We start from the raw sequence: 22,087 nt of genomic DNA, 5'->3' as shown, positions 1-22,087 counted from the left end.
TCTAGTGCGCTCTTATAGCGATTAAATCTATAATTTAATCTTGTGCTATCTTGTATCTCGATCACGAATCCCCACGTCCGTGTTTTGGCCTAGTTATAAGCTACCGCGGGTTGGTTTCTGACCCTATATAATCCCGTTAGCGGACCGGGCTTATATCAAACGAGAAACTGGTGGCAGTTACCCGGGCTGAGTGTGGGCTGTTTTCACTGCGGCAGTGAAAAGGCCCTTCCAGCTTGTTGCCTCTCTGTGCCCGCGTGGACAGGAGGTGTGTGTGTAAACTATACCAGCCTGACCTTACGTGCTCCTCTGGAGGGCGTAACTTCACGTTTTTGGTAAACCCCGTGATCATACCAGGTCTCGTGAGCTCGACGTGGTTGACGTCAGCGGACACGAGGGGTGGTATTCATCACAGTGACCTCCCCACATTTGTACACAATAATATACAGCACTTGTAGATATTTTAGTTTTAGACATCTATGTATCTGCTAAACTTATTTTTTAGTATTGTGTTACGTTATTCTAAGTACTCCTTTTTTTTTAATCCTGGTTGACATATTTCTCTCTATACCACAGCTTGAGATGGCGATTAGTGAGAAGTTCCATGCACCCGAGCTCCTGACAAACATCATTTGTTTTAAATAGAATGAATGTCTGATATTCTCTACCTTTTCCATAGAAAATTCCCCTTTTCCTGTGTTTTTCTTTTTTTGTCTATTGGAAAAATAAATAATAAGTCATGGAAATTGTGGGTTGTAAATGCACAGATGATTTTTGTTTGGCTTTTTTGGTCCCTACAACATATAATAGATAGTGTCAGAGTGGAATAATTCATACCATATGATTTGTAAATGTGTTTTCTATATGGAAGAATAAATAAATGATATAATTAAAATGATATGAGTGCTCCGTGATGTAAGGCCAGGTTTACATTAGTTTTATAATAGCAAATTTTTTAATCATCAGCTAAAGCATGAAAAAAAATAACTAAACTGGAGAAATAGGAGGTTAGAACAGCAGCAATATCCCTCTCTGAGGGATACACATCAGTGGGTTCAATCAACAGTCTAATGTATTTGGGGAGCCCCTGACTTTCCCCCAACAGATGTTGTCAGGGGCGAGGGGTATCAGACAAACAGTTTTGTCCTCCCAGGAGACAAGACACCACTAGAAATGTATGGTAGAAGCTTTCTTCTCTCTCACCATTGACAACACATACATGTGCAAGCAGCTCTCGGTAGGGGGGAGCGAGAGGCGATGATGGGAGTGGTTGAGATAGAGATAATTGTTTCATGTGATGTAAATAAACACAGCACTTGGGATTACTGCACCGGAGCCATGATGGTAACATAACATAAAGACAGGAGCAACTGCCACAAACGGAAAAAAGGAAACAGGAAGTGGTGCACCAACATAACATCCATAACATCTCCCCCTTTTTAGTGTTAATAAATGAACATTGTAAGTTTAGAAGAGAGATAACAAACACGCATTTGATACTCTATAGGTTAAGTGTTTTAGGTGGTTTTGAACATCTTCCACTACGGGTGACGACTGGTCCTTGTAGACAGGGTCTATTATGCCCCTCTCAGTAGTTACTGGGCTCTTATCACCTCCTACTGGCATGTCCTGCACGTTGCTGCTGGTAGATGTACTAGCTTGCTCAGGATTGCAGTACCATTGGTCTGTGGTCCCACCTCTGTGCATTCCTCACAGTCAATGGGCACACGTTCCCCTGTTATACCAAGCGAGACTGGCTTATCAATGAGATATTGCGACATCAATGAGATATCAATGAGATATTGCAAGGTTTTTCTGCCACTCGTAAATCCACACGATTGCGACGAAAGAGAGTTCCGTCAACGTCCACTAGATAAGAGCGTGGTTCAACTTTTTTCAAACAAGTACCCATTCTCCAACGACCTGTTCGATCCCACTTCTGACACCATGTTTCATGTGATGTAAATAAAAACAGCACGTGGGATTACTGCACAGGAGCCATGTTGGTAACATAACATAAAGACAGGAGCAACTGTCACAAAAGGAAAACATGAAACAGGAAGTGGTGCATGCACCAACATAACATCCATAACATAAATGATGGTGACAGTAGTACTCATCGTGGCAGCCTTCACTCTGGCATTCTCTGGGCCAAGCAGCGAGGGAGGGGCGCAACCTTTCTTCACCTCAGGGCACACCCTGAATTTTGAGCTCCTGCCTGGTGGTGGCTGAAGTGCCCTTGATGTTGGTCAGGCAAGGAGAAAGGTGCAAAAAACATTGAGGGGCAAAAAGAACATTTACAGAAACTAGCAGAAGGTAGGAAATACAACCAACATATGAGGGTTAAGCTTAAGCACAACATTTCAGTCTACATTTTCACAAAAACATATCGGCTTAGGGCTCTTTCACACTTGCGTTGGCCGGATCCGTCGTGTAGTCCATTTGCCGGAATTACACGCCGGATCCGGAAAAACGCGTGAGAACGCATCATTTTTTCATTCCGGATGCGTCTTTCCGGCTTTTTTCCGGAGATACGGATCCGGAAATCCTGAAGGCAACGCTTGCGTTTTTTGTCCGGATCCGCCGTACGGATCCGGTATGTAGACGGATCCGTCGTACGGATCCGTTGAAACAGCGGATCCGTCGTGTATTTTAGAGCGGATCCGGTATGCAAAATAATTTCTAATCAGAAACTAATCCTATCACTAAAAATTAATCAGAAACTAATCTTATCACTGTTGTACAACTAATAAAATATGCAAATATTTTGGTCTATAAAAAGTAAACCTTTAAGGGACTAGCTCAGATTCTGCTTAGGATTGTCGCCAGGATGATGCCTGAACAAGAGTTTGCTTTCAAAGCGCTGATCTTGGTTTCAAGATGGAGGAAACAACAGCGAGATAGACGTCGGCGTTGTCTTCGTCGTTATTGGGTTCATCCAATTTCGTCTGCACGGATTACCGAAGGAGCATTTGAAGTCCTGTACCCGGAATTGCGTCATTATCCCGAAAAATTTAATAATTTTTTTCGCATGAACATGGCTAGCTTTGATGAGCTCCTAGACCGAGTATCACCAAGACTGGCCAGGATGGATACGTATTTCCGCAGGAGTGTGTCACCTACAGAACGACTCATGTTGACCATCCGGTAAGATAATGACATATATATATATATTAATTTTTATTATTTATATGTGTTGTCTAGTATTTATATTTCATTAACAATTTCTTTAGAAGATTTTCATAGCAGCTATACTAATCTGTATGTATTTAATATAAATATTACAGGCAGTAAATATATATTGATGCTTTCAAGTATAGTAAAATTTTACTCATAACGATATTTATGATAATTATTGTGATTCAGGCCATATCAAATTAGACAAATCCATAATCTAAAATGTTTAAGTATTTCAAATTACTAATCTATTATTTTCTTTATTTTTTGTTCAGCTTTCTGGCTACAGGTGACAGTTTTACGTCGCTACACTACCATTTCCGGCTTGGGATTTCAACGATTTCAACTATTGTAAAAGAAACGTGCCAAGTTTTATGGGAGGAACTGCATGAGGAGTTCATACCTACTCCCAATCAGCAGAGATGGCTTCAAATTGAAAAAAAAATTTATGAGGTCTGTCAATTTCCGCATTGTGTCGGCGCAGTGGACGGAAAACATATCCGTATTATAAAGCCACCAGGTACCGGATCAGAATTTTTTAATTATAAAAAGTATTTTTCAATTGTTTTAATGGCCATCGCTGATGCTGAGTACCGGTTTGTGGCAGTTGATATTGGTGCATATGGCCGCACCAATGATTCAATGATTTTCAAAAACTCTTTCATGGGACGGAGCGTGTACAATCGGCGCTTTGACTTTCCACCTCCTGAACCTATGCCTGGAACCGACAGTCCACCACTGCCATACGTCTTGGTGGGGGATGAAGCTTTCCAAATGTCTGGAAACCTGATTAAACCCTACTCCAGCCGTGGATTGGATGCCACAAAACGGATTTTCAATTATCGCTTAACAAGGGCACGAAGAATGGTCGAGTGCACCTTTGGGATCCTTGTCTCTAAATGGAGAGTTTTTGCTAAACCGATTCAATTGAAGATTGAAACAGTAGACGAAGTAGTAAAGTGTGGGGTAGTTCTTCACAATTTCATACGGACTAAAGAACCCGCGATTGAGCGAATAATCGAGGACAGCGAAATGTGTAGTATTGAAACTTTTGGACCACGTGGTACTGTTGCCGTGTCCGCCATGCGAGATTCATTTGCTGCCTACTTCAGCTCAGATGCTGGACGTTTACAGTGGCAGGACCAGAATGTTTAAAATTCAAATTTTGTACTGTTGCTGTTTTTTTTCCCCAAAAAATATTCAATAATAAAGTTTAATAACTTTTTCAAATATAGTAGTATGGTGTTTCTTTTTAAATAAAATTTATATTATTGTTACTAAAAATCTTATCACCGCATGAGTAGCCACTATCATTGGCTGGCTCCCCAAGCGGTGTGAGAGCATGTCAGGCCTTTATCCACCACACCCTCTCCCACCGCCTGTAGAGCGACAGTTCCTGTGTCCTGTGTCGCTCCACAAGCGGTGTGAGAGCGTGTTAGGCCTTTATCCACCACACCCTCTCCCACCGCCTGTAGAGCGACAGTTCCTGTGTCGCTCCACAAGCGGTGTGAGAGCGTGTCAGGCCTTTATCCACCACACCCTCTCCCTCCGCCTGTAGAGCGACAGTTCCAGTGTCGCTCCACAAGCGGTGTGAGAGCGTGTCAGGCCTTTATCCACCACACCCTCTCCCACCGCCTGTAGAGCGACAGTTCCAGTGTCGCTCCACAAGCGGTGTGAGAGCGTGTCAGGCCTTTATCCACCACACCCTCTCCCACCGCCTGTAGAGCGACAGTTCCTGTGTCGTTCCACAAGCGGTGGAAGAGCATGTCGGGCCTTTATTTTTAGATAAGTAAAAAAAACACAAGGACACATAAAAACTTTGAACTGAATTTTACTGAATTTTATAAAATAAAAATATATATAAATAAAACAATATTAATATAAAATTTGAAATAACAAAAATTACAAATCCTGGTATTGAGGAATTGTAGGAGGAGGTTGGGGGGTGGAAGGCAGTGCACGGCTTGATCCCTCTCCACCTTCGTATGTTCTGGTGGAGACTGAAATGTGTGATGTGGGAGGAGAGACAGAGGGAGTATGCAAACGGGATGGGGGATTGGGTGAAGGAGTTGTCCGAGCCAGCGAAGAAGGAGTGGTGAAAGTTGCTTGTTGGAAGTAGTTTTGAGGAGAGAAAGAAGAGTGGTGAAAAGGCTCGGGGGTTGTAGAATGGGGAGGTGGTTGAGGTGGACGGGTTGGAGTTTGCGGAGGTTGGAAGGGGTGAGGAGGTTGGAAGGGGTGAGGAGGTTGTGGTGGGGGATAGGAATGGGAGGGGGGATAGGAATGGGAGGGGGGATAGGTTGGTGGTTGGGGAACAGGAGTTGTGCGGTGTCTCAAATCCCACACCGCATCCTCCACCCTACGTCTGAACTCCAACACCTGGTCGGGCGTGAAGTCCGCCACCAGCTGAATAATTGACGGCCAATAGGTTTGTAGCGGGCCCGGCTGAGAAAACTGCGCCACACACTCCCGCAGACTTCTCAGCTCGGCCTCGATGGCTACAATCCTATTGCTGTAACCACACAAGGTCTCATACAAGAGCCTTGTGAGGTCTTCATAATCAGCTTGGCGGCTTCTACCGGCCCTCTGGCGACGCATCAACGCCTCAAAAAGTGGCGCCATAACGGCCATTGTTGCGTCACCAGAGGGCACCAGTAGAGGACGATTTGGGTCCTGACCAGGTGCTGGACGAGGTGGAGAGGGATCCGCGGGTGGCAGCTCAGCAGGGACCGCCTCTTGTTGACTTTCACAAGGAGGTTCTGGCGCCCGAGTACTGCTAGTTGTTCTGTAAAAAAAACAAAAAAAGAAAAATTAGCATTTTTTTAAAATAGTTTTCACCATTTGACCAATTTTTTTAGGGATTTTTGTACTTACCTTCGCAGCTCTAGGGTTCTACGTAGGAACCCTAGGGCAGCCGCATAGCGGTACGGCTGCCGGCGGGTTCCGCCAGACCCACTCGGGCGATTGACCTCCTCATTATAGTCTTTCTTATAGCGGTCCCTTATTGAGCGCCATCGCACCATAACTGCCGTCTCTGAAAAATATGAAAATAAACATTACTCTCAAATTACTGGCATTACCAAACTGCAGCCCTACAGCTGTTGCAAAACTACTACTCCCAACATGCCTGGATAGGGCATGCTGGAAGTTGTAGTTTTGCAACAGCTGGAGGCCGCAGGTTGGACATGACACATCACTAATCAATTAAAAAAATTTAAGGATACTTACTGCAATCTTCCTGTTTGCCTTCACTGAGGTCGTCCCAATCCGTCAGCATTTTGCCGCAAATCTCCATCCACAGACTCCGGGTCAGGTGATGGTCTGCATGGCGGCGGTCGGTATGGTCCCAGAGTGGGACGCGTTCCTCCACCAGATGGATGAGGAGTTCGTTGTCGATATAGAAACCAGATAATTCCTCCTCATCCGTTCTGGCAGAGGCCCTTGAACCCTAAAAAAAATGAGAAAATAATTTATTAATTTAAAAAATAATGTAATAATTTACACATATGAGATAACAAGAATCAATACTGAGATATACTCACACGTCCCCGACCGCCGCGTGCTCCCCGGCGCCTTGTGGATGGTTGCTGACGACCTCTTGATGCAACAGTAGGATTAGACTAAAATAAAAGAATATCAAACTTAATAACCTTAAATTTTAATAATTTTAGAAAAAACACACTGCATTTTTTTATTTTTTTTAATTACCGATTCATGGTGTCCACCCCCGACTTCCTCCTCTCCCGCTGTAGGAACAGGGCCGGAATACCTCTCCTCCGTTGACGAATGCTGTAAAAGAAATATAAAATTAATATTTTGGACATGAATGGGATAATAAAATAAAAAGTTAAAACATGACATACCGTGTCCAAGCGAACTCGTCGCCTTGGAGGAGAGTTGCCGGACTCACTTGAATAGGCCTATTGAAAAAATTAAAATAATTAAACAATTGTTTTTCAATCATTGAAAAAAAAACCCTCAAAAATGATACTTACTGGACATTTTTTTTTCAAAGATGAAGATAAGGTCTGTCTCCCAAAAAATATAACCTAAGAAAAATGAGAACAAAAAGATGAAAATTAACACATTAATATTAAACAACAGTACTACCTTAACCAGGGGACTACTACCCCCAACATCAACCATGCAGTCACCCCAGCCAGCTGCAGTCCCAAAGAAAAAGCACTTTGGACTGAAGCTGGGGTGACTGCACGGTGGGTGCGGGGGGCTGCATTCCCCAGGGGACTACTACCCCCAACATCAACCAAGCAGTCACCCCAGCCAGCTGCAGTCCCAAAGAAAAAGCACTTTGGACTGAAGCTGGGGTGACTGCACGGTGGGTGCGGGGGGCTGCATTCCCCAGGGGACTACTACCCCCAACATCAATCAAGCAGTCACCCCAGCCAGCTGCAGTCCCAAATAAAAAGCACTTTGGACTGAAGCTGGGGTGACTGCACGGTGGGTGCGGGGGGCTGCATTCCCCAGGGGACTACTACCCCCAACATCAACCAAGCAGTCACCCCAGCCAGCTGCAGTCCCAAAGAAAAAGCACTTTGGACTGAAGCTGGGGTGACTGCACGGTGGGTGCGGGGGGCTGCATTCCCCAGGGGACTACTACCCCCAACATCAATCAATGCAGTCACCCCAGCCAGCTGCAGTCCCAAATAAAAAGCACTTTGGACTGCAGCTGGGGTGACTGCACGGTGGGTGCGGGGGGCTGCATTCCCCAGGGGACTACTACCCCCAACATCAACCAAGCAGTCACCCCAGCCAGCTGCAGTCCCAAAGAAAAAGCACTTTGGACTGAAGCTGGGGTGACTGCACGGTGGGTGCGGGGGGCTGCATTCCCCAGGGGACTACTACCCCCAACATCAACCAAGCAGTCACCCCAGCCAGCTGCAGTCCCAAAGAAAAAGCACTTTGGACTGAAGCTGGGGTGACTGCACGGTGGGTGCGGGGGGCTGCATTCCCCAGGGGACTACTACCCCCAACATCAACCAAGCAGTCACCCCAGCCAGCTGCAGTCCCAAAGAAAAAGCACTTTGGACTGAAGCTGGGGTGACTGCACGGTGGGTGCGGGGGGCTGCATTCCCCAGGGGACTACTACCCCCAACATCAACCATGCAGTCACCCCAGCCAGCTGCAGTCCCAAAGAAAAAGCACTTTGGACTGAAGCTGGGGTGACTGCATGGTGGGTGCGGGGGGCTGCATTCCCCAGGGGACTACTACCCCCAACATCAACCATGCAGTCACCCCAGCCAGCTGCAGTCCCAAAGAAAAAGCACTTTGGACTGAAGCTGGGGTGACTGCACGGTGGGTGCGGGGGGCTGCATTCCCCAGGGGACTACTACCCCCAACATCAACCAAGCAGTCACCCCAGCCAGCTGCAGTTCCAAAGAAAAAGCACTTTGGACTGCAGCTGGGGTGACTGCACGGTGGGTGCTGGGGGCAGTATTCCCCAGGGGACTACTACCCCCAGCATTCATTTGCTGCCTCCTACATGCATCTACTATGTCTAGGACATAGTAGATGCATGTAGTTAATGTATATTTCCAGACAAAACACACACTGAAAACTCACCTCCAGGAGCTGATGACACGACCTGTCCTCTCCCGCGCGGGTTGTCTGCCGAAGTTGGCGCCAGCCAAGCCCTTCCTACTTCCTGGCGCAGGCGCAGACGCAACTTCCGGATCCGTCGTTGCGTCGTAAGAACTGAAGATGTTAGGACGGATCCGGAATAATACATTCCAATGGGCTATTATTCCGGATCCGTCGTTGCGGCAAGTGTTCCGGATTTTTGGCCGGAGCAAAAAGCGCAGCATGCTGCGCTATTTGCTGCGGCCAAAAAACAGTTCCGTTCCGGAACTGAAGACATCCTGATGCATCCTGAACGGATTTCACTCCATTCAGAATGCATGGGGATAATCCTGATCAGTATTCTTCCGGCATAGAGCCCCGACGACGGAACTCTATGCCGGAAGACTATAACGCAAGTGTGAAAGAGCCCTTAGAAGATGCTCTTTAAAAAAAAAAAAAAAACGTGTTATCTTTAATTCTCTTTAATTTCAAAGTGATAAAAAGATGTTTGCATTACAAAGAAATAAACTTTATACTCAAGAAGGATTCAAACTCTATTGCTTGTAGTTGAACCCAATGATGTAGCCCCTGGATGCATTGTCTAAGAGTTGTTTAAACTACATATGGCAGCTGCACGTGTTACAAAGCGAAACTAAGTGTAGAAGAGACAAGCTCAAGAATGCAAGATCACCTATAATGCAGTGCAGCCAACCAATCCGCAGATGGCCATTCTCTGTGATGTCACAGCCCTATAAAACCCACATACCGCGCGGTCTCCGCCACTGTCCTGTGAGCTGAGCATAGGGACAGACGTGGCAAAGGCTAATGCTCTAGAGACAGTGTTGCTGAAGAAAGATTAATAGAAGAATTCAATACCAATAAGATGGAAGATTATTCCAGTTCCCAGTGTGCCAACCAATACCATCCAATCTGCACTCCTTAGGGGGGACAGGTCTTAATGATGACCATCCTCATCTTTTGCTGGCTTTACTTCCTAGAAAAGTCAGCAAGATGGAGAGGGAGGAGGACCTGGATGTTCCTGATGACATATTCTCATCGATATTAGATGATGTGGAAAAGGAGGGAAAGCAGAAGCAACCTGCCCTCAGCACCGCTGCTCCATTTGGCCGTCAAGGCCGAGTGGCCTGGGTATACCTGATTTATAGAAATTTGTGGCTAACTAATTTGTAACTAATTGAATTCCTTGGCGAACTTCGGCGAAGCTGCCAAATTGAGTTTTTCAAAACTTTGCTCATCTCTAGTTTACAGGCGTCTTTAGTTGCTGCTTTTAAGTCCTGCTTCTTTAGGACACAGCTACACTACCGGTGAGTATGTAATATAATAGATAAAGCTGGTTTGACGATCCACATTACAGTACATTTTTAATCATAGAGAAATATTCATTAAGGAGTGTTCAGCCACCAGCTATCTGTTCCCCCCTGGCTTTACACATACCCTGTCAAGAGCGCACATGTTCTCACTGGGGAGAGTGATAAAGCCGCTGCTAGACACCTCTGGTGGCAGCTCATCTCCCTTGTGAACATCTAATTAAATGACTTGAACCACAAAAATATTCTACATTTTTCACACCAGCACCTGGATCTGAATACTTTTGTAATTAGGTGTAATTAAGGGCTCTTTCACACTTGCGTTCTTTTCTTCCGGCATAGCGTTCCGTCGTCGGGGCTCTATGCCGGAAGAATCCTGATCAGTTTTATCCTAATGCATTCTAAATGGAGTTAAATCCGTTCAGGATGCATCAGGATGTCTTCAGTTCCGGACCGGAACGTTTTTTGGCCGGAGAAAATACCGCAGCATGCTGCGCTTTTTGCTCCGGCCAAAAATCCTGAAGACTTGCCGCAAGGCCGATCCGGAATTAATGCCCATTGAAAGGCATTGATCCGGATCCGGCCTTAAGCTAAACGTCGTTTCGGCGAATTGCTGGATCCGACGTTTAGCTTTTTCTGAATGGTTACCATGGCTGCCGGGACGCTAAAGTCCTGGCAGCCATGGTAAAGTGTAGTGGGGAGCGGGGGAGCAGCATACTTACCGTCCGTGCGGCTCCCGGGGCGCTCCAGAGTGACGTCAGGGCGCCCCACGTGCATGGATGACGTGATTGAATGGCACGTCATCCATGCGCATGGGGTGCTCTGACGTCATTCTGGAGCGCCCCGGGAGCCGCACGGACTGTAAGTATGCCGCTCCCCCGCTCCCCGCTCCTACTATGGCAACCAGGACTTTAATAGCGTCCTGGCTGCCATAGTAACACTGAAAGCATTTTGAAGACGGGTCAGTCTTCAAATGCTTTCAGTACACTTGCGTTTTTCCGGATCCGGACAACGCAAGTGTGAAAGAGGCCTAAAAACTGTAGCTCAGTCACTGACTTATTCAATAAAATGTATATGTATAGCGCCACCTGCTGTTTGTACTTTTCCTTATTTCTCTGTCCACATCACTGAGGTGGACACACATGTTCAGTTCTGTCCTTCAACTGCCACCAGCCCTATCTACTGTTAGATGCAGTAAAAACAAGTTTAAAAAAGCCAGCTCTGCCAAGGAAGCAAGAAAATAAAAATGGACTGAAAATATAACATCATACTGTATATTGGGATATGCAAGGTAACGTGTGTTTCCATGTGGGCATTACATCTGCATCAGGCCATATAAGCTGTGACAGTTATAGGGAGAGAAGGACACACCACCTGAGCTGCCAGCATAAATAAGATCTAGCAGATCAATTAGAGCAATGAACAGGGAGATCTCTGGATCCATGTGAGGTACAGGGCTGGTTCTAGCTTTGTTAGAAAGAGATTGTCATGTGTGTTATGATGTCTGGTATTAATTTTTTTATATTAAAGGAATTTTCCAGGTTCCTGATATTAATGACTTATCCTCAGAGTAGTTCATTAATATGCAATTGGTGAGAGTCTGACACCAAGCACTCACTGATCAGCCTTTTCCTGCAGCATCTGGAACAGGCACTATGAATAAACAGAAAGCACAGCTCCATTTAACATGTAGTGGCCGTGCTGGGTTACTGCAGCTCAGCTCCCACTGAAGTGAATGGGACCTTGAACAGAGCTGGGCTTCCTGTTCCATTCATAGTGCTAGTTCCAGAGGCTGCAATGAACAGCTGATCGTGGGGGTACTTAGTTCAGACCCTCACCAACCGGATATTAATGATTTATCCTGAGGACTTATCAGGAGCTTGAAAAACTCCTTTAAAGTCTAAAATAGGTAAGAAAATACATGCCAACGTGCCTGTTTATGTTTCTATTTGTTGACCATGTTTATAAGTTGATATAAATCATCAGTAGGGGAACATTTTCCCATAGAAGGAATAGACACGCATGAAGTCAGGGTAAGAACTTGGCAGGACACATGCAGTATTATTAGTAGGGTTTACAGCTGAACTGGAACAAAAACTAGCAATCCAAAACTCAATTAGTAAATGGTCTATAGGAAATAAAAGGACAATTTAGTTTATAGAGAACTTAATCATATTTGAAGAGAAAATAGTTCTCCTTTAAAATAACCAAAATAGCTCTTAATGACTGTTGTCCGTCCTCCAGCATTTGGTGAAGCTCTGCACACAATCGCCGTTTCAGGTCACACATCCCCAGGCTTCCATGTCGCTAATTTATACTCCAGAGTCAATGTAAAACCACTCATTGGTCTCCAGCCAGATACGCGTTGACTATTAAATCTGCAGATACAATTTGGAAAAGGAACTCCTGTAATAAATATTGGGAGTCTTTTCCATGCAGACGTAAAGATTGTGTCCTGGGTTTAATAACATCATATATATGCAGTTTTATTGTACTAAAAGTACTTAAATGTCTTATTTAAAGGCTGCAATTAAACTGCAGTGCGTGTATTTGTTGTAACCATATAGTTACAGTACTACTGCTCTGTACTGATATATGTAATAGCTTATTAGACCCAAAAATTATTTTATGTGTAATAGAATTGGGGAGGGCAAAGACACACAACGTAAAATCTATTATTATTACTTCTATTTAGTGTGCATTGTTGAGCATAATTGTTCAATACCAGGCACAATACTATATCTCTGTATGTGGTGCAGGGCAGGAGTCACACACGATCCTGAGCTGTGAAACTAATGACTAGTCTTGAGCGAAACAAAGCATTCGAAGAAGAATTCAGTCCGAAGTTTAGGAAAACTTTGATTCGCAATGAATCCAAATCTCCTCGCACTTGGTGGTAAAGAATAACTTTTTCCTAAAATGGCGGCTGCACATGTTACAAAACGAAAGTGAGAAGCCCGGGAATGCGATATCACCCATAATGCCGTGCAGCCAGCCAATCCGCAGATAGCCATCCCTGTGATGTCATAGCCCTATAAAATACTTATCCCACGTGGTTTCCACCATTGTCCTGTGACATGAGCATAGGGAGATACATGGCAAGTGCTCATATGTTAGAGACAGTGTTGCTGAAAACGATTATTAGAAGAATATTGGAGAGGAAGAGTGCAGGGAAACTGCAGGGAGAGTGCAGGGAAACTGCAGGGAGAGTGCAGGGAGAGTGTATCTCCGTGTGCCTCACGTTCTAGTGCACTGACATTATGAGTATATCTATTATTTTAGTGATACAGTTAGTGTGCCTCAGTATTAAAGGCGCTGTGTGAATCATGTTCAGGTGCACCCCCATTCAGAGTTAGCATGGAGCTTACCATAGCAGGCCTGGAAAGCTTTAGAAGCATCCAGGCTGCCATTGTAACTGATCGAAGCCCCATGATTTCACTGCGGGGCTTTGATCAGAAGGCAGAAGAAGCCTAATTCCTCTGTCTTACATCGGAGATGGTAAGGCTAAGGGGTTAAATGACAGGGTTCAGCGGGATCGCCACTCCCCTTTATTGCGGCTGGGTGTCTACTGTATGATACTGTATTATAGAGCCAGCACCCACCAGCACCCGGTCTCCTACATAGCTGGATCTACCTGGTTTTCCCTACCGTAACAGTATTACATTAGGCAATTGCTATTTGTATAATTCCATGTTTTTCAGGGAAGTATCTATCAAGTAAATGCCCACTTTTGAATACAATTTTTTGTATCAGTGAAACCCTCTTATCCAGACCAGATTTCGTGTTGACTGACTTTTAGCTCCATCATATATTTGTATTGGCCACCTTCTTTGAGAGGACTACCTCCCTTGAGCATCACTTTTAATGCATATTGAGATAATAGTCTCAAGAGGTTACATAGTATTCCTAATCATCTTTGAAGTAATCAGAATTCTAAATCCCCCCATGTAAATAGATTTTAAGGTAATGTAATATCTACCTGCGTCCGCCACTAGAGGGACCTGGGAAACTTCCTGCAGAGTGTTAAAGGGGACCTAAATCATTGTAAAAAGCAAAAAGGGACAGAAGCATTGTTCTGAAAGCTGCCCAAATGTGTGGAGTACGGATCCCATATAAAGTCTATGAATCCATACTCCACACGCTCAGACATCCAAGCAGAGCTAATGTAAGTTCAGAATGCCTAGGCCGATCCACACAACTTTGGCAATTTCACAAACTTTCTCCTACATGTGTTTTCTGTGTAATTAAGATCCACTTGGTCCCAGAAAATTCCATTTAAATTTGGAGCTCTACATAAAAATAACTAAGCTCCAACAGCTATAAAGATACACTATATTGGCAAAAGTACTGGGACAGATCCCTTATTCACTTAATTCAGGTTTTGCATTAATTCCCATTGCCACCGGTGTATAAAATCCAGAACCTAGTTATTAACTAGCTGCCTTTACAAACTTTTGTGAAAGAATGGCAAATCGATTTTGAACAAATTGGATTCATTGTGTGTCTGACAAAAAGCTATTACAGACATAAGTCACTAATAGTGATGGACGAACATCTCCCGGGACGGTTCGCGAACGTGATTGCGCGAACGCGATCAAATGTTGGCGAACCGCAAGTTCGCGGCGGGTCCCATTTATTTTAATGGCAGGCGAACCTGAAAAACCTTCAGCTCATATTTGCAGCCAAGAAATAATTACTAGAAGTGCACAAATAGTCCCACAACATGGACAGTGACACACCAGATGTATTATTCGAATTTGCGATTACCATTCATTATTTTTTTCAATGCGAAATATCGGCAATATAATTTTTGCGTACGCGCATGCGCAAATGCACTATACAGTACCCAAATGCACTATAAAGAAAGTATATTGGTATATAACACCCCGCCTCAATCAGTTTTTTGGGGGGACAAGTGGTATATCACACCAGTAGAAATTATTTATTCCAATAACGCTTGTCCCTCTATATGCCTGCAGTATCGCAGCAGAACTGCACACAACTGCCGCACAATACAAATGCACTATAATATACGGAAGGAATACGATTATTCCAAAACGCGTCGGAGGTATTGTGGACCAGAGAAGCTTCCGTAGCTTTAGGTGTGACCTCACACGTTAGGTTTCCAGGACAACTACCAAACATTGCTTTCGAGAGCGAGCGCGAGTTACCGGCCGGGGCTACGCGCGTGGCACGAGAGAAACGCAGAAGACACCGCCAGCAGAGATACTAAAAGAATCCAACAAACCGCAGAAGAAATACTTTATGAAACGGAATGAATCCAGCAGTATGAATATATCTACCAACAAGCACGTTCACCAGTAAGTAACTGCTGGCTTTTTATATCAGCTCCTCACTTATTGGATCTTACCTTCCACATTTTTTTAGGAGACACTGATACATTGGGACTTTTACATCATATGACAATTTCAGATAGTACATATCTCCAACTCACGTGTGCTGATACTATTTATGCACCGCGGTGTTGGAGTTTGACACCTAGTCAGCGTGGGTTCAATTCTGTTCTCTTAATAGCTTGTTCTATCTATCGGGGTTTTCGGCAATTATCCCCCCATCAGAACCCAGCAGCGACGCGCCTTACTGTAACCCATTTATAGTATGACTGATTTCCTCCCTCCTCCCATTTAGACGGCAGCGCTAGGATCTGTACCTTTATCACTTAAAAAGGTGAGAGCCAAATATATATATTTTTTGGGGGCGATTGTCTTAGGTAGGGTCTCATTTTTTGTGGGATGAGATGACGGTTTGATTTGTATGATTTTGGGGTGCGTATGACTTTTGGATTGCTTGGTATTACACTTTTTGTGATGTAAGGTGACCAAATATTGCTTTTTTTTACACATTTTTATTTTTTACGGTGTTCATCTGAGGGGTTAGTTGATGTGATATTTATATACAGAAGGTTCTTACGGATGCGACGATACCTAACATGTATATATTTTTATTTATTTGAGTTTTACACAATAACAGCATTTTTATAACAAAAAAAATCATGTTTTAGTGTCTCCATATTCTGAGAGCCATATTTTTTTTATTTTTTGCCCGATTGTTTTATGTAGGGACTCATTTTGTACAGGATTAGGTGACAGTTTTATTGGTACTATTTTGGGGGCATATGCCTTTTTGATCACTTGGTGTTACACTTTTTGTTATGTAAGGTGACAAAAAAATGATTGTTTTAGCAGTTTTTATTTAATTTTTTCTACAGCGTTCAGGTGAGGGGGTGGATCATGTGATTTTTTTGTAGTAAGTTGCTACGGACGTGGCAATACCTAATATGCCTAGTTTTCTTTATTTTTCTCTTTTTTAAATTTTTTTATGTGTTTTGTTTTGGTAATTTTTTTTACTTGAAAAGTTATTTTTTTATTATGAAAAACACGTGTAGGGGCTATTTTTTTAAAAATGAGATGACGGTTTGATTAGAACTATTATAGGGTGCATATGACTTTTTGATCGCTTGCTATTACACTTTTTGTGATGTAAGGTGACAAAAAATGGCTGTTTTACATTGTTTTTATTTTTTATGTTATTCACCTGAGGGGTTAGATCATGTTATATTTTTATAAAGCAGGTTAATTTGGACGTGGCGATACCTAATATGTCAACTTTTTTTTATTTATGTAAGTTTTACACAATGATTTCGTTTTTGAAACAAAATAAATCATGTTTTAGTGTCTTAATAGTCTGAGAGCCATAGTTTTTACAGTTTTTGGGCGATTATCTTAGGTAGGATGTGTTTTTTGCGGGATGAGATGTCGGTTTGATTGGCACTATTTTGGGGTGCGTATGACTTTTTGATCGCTTGCTATTACACTTTTTGTGATGTAAGGTGACAAAAATGGCTTTTTTCACACCGTTTTCATTTTTATTTTTTTTACAGTATTCACCTGAGGAGTTAGTTCATGTGGTATTTTTATAGAGCAGGTTCTTACGGACACGGCGGTACCTAATATGCATGCTTTTTTTATTTATTTAAGATTTACACAATAATATCATTTTTTAAACAAAAAAAAGCATGTTTTAGTGTCTCCATATTCTGAGCCATAGTTTTTTATTTTTTGGGCGATTGTTTTAGGTAGGGGCTCATTTTTTGCGGGATGAGATGACGGTTATATTGGTACTATTTTGGCGGACATACACCTTTTTGATCGCTTGGTGTTGTACTTTAAGTGATGTAAGGTGACAATTTTTTTTATTTAGCACAGTTTTTATTTTTATTTTTTTACAGTGGATCTCTGAGGGGTTAGGTCATGTGATATTTTTATAGAGCCAGTCGATGTGGATGCGGCTATATCTAATATGTCTACTTTTTAACTTTTTTATAACTTTATTTTTTGTTCCACTTTGGGACTTCAACTTTTGGTGGTCTGATCCCCTTTACAATGCATTATAATACTTCTGTATTGGAATGCATAGGCTGTATGTGTAATATAGTGTGTATTACACATACAGCTTCCTGCCTGTGAGATCCAAGGGTCTGGATCTTACAGGCTTTCCCCCAGAAGGCAGCCCCGATGCCTAAGGAAGGCATCGCGCTGCCTTCCATGGGTCCCCGTCACAGCAGCACGGGGACCCGATAGCAGCTCCAATCCCTGCCCGACATTGCACGTGCCACAGTCAGCGCTGACCGCGGCACATCAAGGGTTAATGCGCAGCATCGGTGATTTCACTGATGCCGGCGCATGCAGGACTGCCGGACCCCTGCCGCTCTTTGGGCGATCACCATGAAATACATGTACGTCTTTAAGTCCTGGAAAGAAATGACGTACATGTACGTCATGGGTACTTAACAGGTTAAAATGCTGAAATGTGTGTTTCATCTTTAACGTTATGCCTTTTGGAGATCATTTCATCTTCAACTTGCTTAACTATTCACAATAACAGTCATTTTGACCAGCGGTGCCCAAACGTTTGCATGTCACTGTGTGTGTATATATATATATATATATATATATATATATATAGTAGTGTACTGATGTGTGAGGTACAAGTTAAAATAGATGCAGTGAATATATATATAGTGGCTATAGATATATAGTATGTACAGCAGTGTACTGATATGTGAGGTATGAGGTATAATAGATGCAGTGAATACAGATATATGTCGTCAGTTATAAATTATGGTCACTATATGAGGTATTGAGGGTTGTAGCTGTCTGCAGTACTATATATGCATGACATATGAGGTACTTCTCAGTTAAAATGTAGCGCTTCTGAAGTATGAGAATCAGTGAGGCATAAGGTACTACTTCTGAGTAGAAAAGGGGACTGGGGGGCAAATGAAGAGAAAAGGGAAATACCTCATTTTACCCACTTTAGTCTAAATAAAGAGCTTCTCTTGCAGTTTTTCTCCATGCTGTCAGGGAGTGAAGGAACTGTGATGATGTCTTCACACCACAAGTATCAGAAGGAGCAGCAGCTAGTTCAGTGTCAATAATATGATGGAGTTTTAATTTTATGTGCCAAGTCAGGCTGATGTAAATCAGCAAACTAAGAGGTCCTACCTGAACAACCAGGTTCAGTTGTACCTGGACGGTGGCCTTTATCTGACCCATATCGTGTTTCCTGACCCAATTGATTTCTGGGCAGATTTGAACAGTGGCCAGAACTGGCTCAGTTTGCTCTCACTGTACTGTCTTGTCCATCTTCCAGTGGCATCTCAGAGAGCTGCAAGTAGTGTCGCCTCAGTGACTTACAAGGCCATGAGAATCCAAACACCACACAGGAGTTGAGACCAGCGCTGGGGGTAGAAAGAAGCCACCTAGTCCATGCATCCTGATAGCAGCACAGGCCTGTGTAATAAGTCAGGCCGTGGACCAAGACCAGCCAGCCCATTGCAAAGAGGAGGGATACTATGATTGAGGAGACCAAGTGTTGATGACCAGGAAGCTGTGTGCAAAATTTAGTATTTGTCAACTAAAGTAGAGATTAGCGAATTTCAAAAAAATTTGATTCGGCTGGTTTGCTGAATCTTCCTAAAAAATTTGGTTCTATACCAATTTATGTGTGGCGAATTGCGTTAAAAATGTTTATTTCCTGGCTGCAGAGAGCCTTTATGGTGGTGTAGGACACTTTGCCTTACAGTAGCATTCATAGGGAGTCTGCTGTGATAGTGAAACAATACTGTGAGTCAGTATGACATGAAGATGACAGGTTTAGCTCTTAGATTCACTGCACACTTATTTGGGCAGTTACAGGGCCAAAACTGACCAAATAACGCAAGTGTGAACTCAGCCTTACAGGTCAATGTTAGTGCCAGGTATAAAGAACTGTGCAGAGGCCCAAGATCCTACTATAGCGGGAAAGAGCGCACTCCTTTTAAACCAATACACTGATTCCACATAGATTTCCACAGAACCTGTTCTATTAAACGCTTATACAAGTAGAACCCCCCCCCACAGAGTGGAGTGGGTGTCATCAGTAAGTTTGTGTTGACGTCACAGATTATTTTGCCCTTCCTCTGATCCGTTAGAACAATAACCCCCAGAAAACAGATCCTGTCTGTGGAGCATCTGCTTTCGCTCGGTCAACATTTGGTCAGTAATCCAGCAGTATTGCTAAAGTAAAATAAAAACAGGAGTGGATCCAAAACAGAGATGACACGTGCATAGAATATTTGCATGTCTTCTGTGTTTTGTACCCACTCCTGCTTTTGGCTACCAAATCATAGGCCAATTCTGATGCAAAAGAGGGACCATGTCATGCAGGCCTTACAGCTAATACATAGACAGGATCTGTTGTGTGTCTAATTTTTCCTTCCTTCTGACAAATCAGAAGAAGGGGCAAATAAATGATGATGTCAGCCAGGCCGAAAGGCAAAATAGTGGCTGACAGTTGGAGGGTAGGAAAAGCATAAGAAGTCCACAGAGTGGCCCTATGACATAGTGGGGAGGTCAAAACAGCATAAGGAGACCACAGAGTGACCCAATGACAGAGTCTGGAAGTGGCAGCAGCATCAGGAGGAGGCCACAGAGTGGCACAATGACAGTGTGTAGGTGGCAGCAGCATCAGGAGGCAACAGAGTGGCACTATGACAGAGTGTGTAGGTGACGGCAACATCAGGAGGAGGCCACACAGTGGCACAATGACAGAGCGTGGAGGTGGCAGCAGCATTATGAGGAAGCCACAGAGTGGCACAATGACAGTGCGGAGGTGGCAGCAGAAGCATCAGGAGGCAACAAAGTGGCACAATGACAGAGTGTGGAGGTGATGGCAGCATCAGGAGGACACCACAGGGTGGCACAATGACAGTGTGGAGGTGGCAGCAGCAGCATCAGGAGACCTGAGTGGTGAGGTGGCAGCAGCTTTAGGAGACCACAGAGTGACCCATTGACAGAGTGGGTGGCAATACCAGTAGCACCTGAAGATGGTGGGTGTAAGAAGGAGCACTTGGCATCAGATGTGTGGCCTCAGGCCAGTGGCAGCACCAGAATAGTAGCTGAGGCAGGTATCCCGAAGAAACCAGTCTCTTTTTTTTATCAAAGTGTTGGTGTGGCACCATGGATTATCTAGTCTGATGCATCAGGCATTGGTGGGTGGAAATCCTGGCTGATCCATGCTTGATTCATCTTGACAAAAGTCAGTCTCTCAACATTTTGGGTGGACACGCAAGTTCTTCTTGGGGTAACTATGGCCCCCGCCGCACAAAACACCCGCTCTGATGCCACACCACTGGCCGGGCAGGACAGCTTTTACAGGGCAAATTCTGCCAGTTGCGGCTACAAGTCCAGTTTGGCTGCCCAGCAGATCTTTAATGTAGGGTGACAGGGTGCTGTCCAAGTATGCTACCCTCGGCTGATTCAGGTCCTGCTCCAGGTCTAGCTGCTGCTGCTGCTGGGGAGTAGTTTCTTTACTAGGCAGGTGAAGCAAGCTGCTCATCAGCAACACTAGACTCAAGTTGCTGCTGATGGAGCTGGAACTGCTCCTACCCCCCCTTCCCACCCTGCCACAGCAGCCATGGCAGAGGAACTTAAGTGCAGAGGTTCCCCCGGTCAGACCTGCGAGAGAATGGACGATGGCGCAGATAGGCAGCGGCCAACTGACTACATAGGGATGTCTCTATAGTAGTTCAGTTTGTCCTCCCTCTCAGCGGGGGTAAAAAAGGCCCCCATTTTGGACCGGTAACGAGGGTCCAACAAGGTGGTGAGCCAAAAGTCATCCCTCTGCCGAATGCTAACAATTCGGCTGTCACTATGCAAGCAAATGAGCATGCATTGGGCCATTTGTGCAAGTGACTCGGAGGGACTCCCTAACTCCATCTCCACTGCATACTGCCATGGTTTGTCTAGGTCTTCTGCCTCGTCTTCATCATCGCCCTGTAGCTCCTCTGGTGAAAACGTTGTTTGACAGCCTATGTTCGGGGATGCAGTTCTGCCGCTACAGCTCAAGGAGGGTTTTTCATTTTCTGGTGTACGAGTGACTGAAGAGCATGCAAAGTTTCCTGGCCATTTTGAGGATGTCTTGCAGTTGGGTAGAAGATTTCAGGAACCTCTTGACAACCAGATTAAAAACGTGTGCCATGCAGGGTGCAGGGCTTGACGCAGGGCCGACACTATGTTCTTCTCTTTGTCGGTCACAATGGCTCCGATTTTGAGTTGTCGCAGAGAAAGCCAGGATTCTACTTCTTGATGCAGGACACTGAGCAGTTCCTCCCCTGTGTGACTCCGTTCGTCCAGGCAAAGGATGTGCAGAACAGCGTGACACAGCCGTGCTGGAGGGGCACTGTGAATTGTCCCTGCAGTGGAGGTTTAGGACAGGGTGGAGGATGAGGAGGCAGAGGTGGACATTGTCACAGGACGAATGGCGTGAGAATGTGGAGGCAGAAGCGGCGTCACCTGGCCAAGTTGCTGGTGTGGCTGTGCAGGAACCACATTCACCCAGTGGTAAAGAAATGACAGCTTGGGAGTCTCCACCTCGGCTCAGCACAAGCCATCAGTTCTCTGAAAGGTGCAGAGTCCACCACTTGGAAAGGGAAGGACTGCAGCACCAGC

This window comes from Bufo gargarizans, chromosome 1 (genome assembly GCF_014858855.1).
Source record: "Bufo gargarizans isolate SCDJY-AF-19 chromosome 1, ASM1485885v1, whole genome shotgun sequence".
Classification (NCBI taxonomy): Eukaryota; Metazoa; Chordata; class Amphibia; order Anura; family Bufonidae; genus Bufo; species Bufo gargarizans.
The sequence above is the reverse complement of the archived record's forward strand: the minus strand, read 5'-3'. Positions refer to the sequence as shown.